Source organism: Jaculus jaculus, chromosome 4, assembly GCF_020740685.1.
Source record: "Jaculus jaculus isolate mJacJac1 chromosome 4, mJacJac1.mat.Y.cur, whole genome shotgun sequence".
In the NCBI taxonomy this organism is placed as follows: domain Eukaryota; kingdom Metazoa; phylum Chordata; class Mammalia; order Rodentia; family Dipodidae; genus Jaculus; species Jaculus jaculus.
Genome location: NC_059105.1, coordinates 152,540,298 through 152,541,514, shown reverse-complemented (window position 1 = coordinate 152,541,514; position 1,217 = coordinate 152,540,298).

The following is a 1,217-nucleotide window of genomic DNA, read 5'->3' as shown; positions in this document are numbered from 1 at the left end:
CTGGTCAATAAATACACTGTACCTCCTAGATAAAAGTTTAGGAAAAATACATAAAGATTGTGCATGAATGCATATAGTCGTCATTGTGAAATTATTGAATGCTCCCACAGCATCTGTTATTTTAAATCAGTGTTCTGAGTACTCACTTTGTAGGAATGGTGTACATTGATTTTCGTCCTCCCACTGAGAATAGTTTTGATAAATCCTATGACATAGTTAATATGCAACCAATTCTCACATATGAATTCAATAAATTTCAGGTAGTTCACTATAATCACAGACCTGAAAAAAATATTTGACAATGAAAATATATAAAAACACAAAATAAAATTGCTTCATTCTTGCTAATAATTGGTGATTGAAGATAAGATCTTCATACAAGCTTCTCCCATTTTTTTAATATTCATGTATTTGTGGGGGATAGCAATAACATGTACTTTCTAAATGATCATTTTTTGAATTAGTTTAACAATAACTATTATCATACATATATGCTCACATGCCACTAGTTGGAAAATTATGGCTTGCTTTCTTTGTTACATAATTTTCATTAAAAATATAATATCTTAAAGTTCTAGAATTAAAAAGTTATATATCCAAGTATACTTATATTGTTAAGGATTTTGTCTTGCATACCTGCAATAAGATACATGGTAATAACTAATATTGTATTGCAAATTTTGAAACAGCCTACTTTTCCAAAGTTTATTCTTGAAAACAAAAACAAAGACAATAAACAAAGAGAATACACATACACACACACACACACACACACACACACACACACACACACACACATGCACACACATGTATAGGTACATATATATACATTTATATACACATATGGACACATATACACACATAAACACATGTATCTGTATACACATGCACTGATTGGGCACACAATATTCCTGATCTACATGTATTTAGGAAAACAAAATTTACAGAGTCATAATTTTTAGTTATTTAGTTACCTTTGTTAAAATTTTACAAATTATTTCTGCATTTATTTATGAATACAAAGTTCTACTTGATACATGCATGCCATCCATTGCTGTTCACTACTGTCACCATGCTATCTCATAGATCTCACAAAACTTCTTCCTATCTAAGTGAAGCTTTCTGCTCCTTGACAATCATTTCCTTAGTCTTCCCATCTCTTAGACTCTGACAGGTGTCTACTCAATCTACTTTTATGTGCTTTATTTGGAGTACAC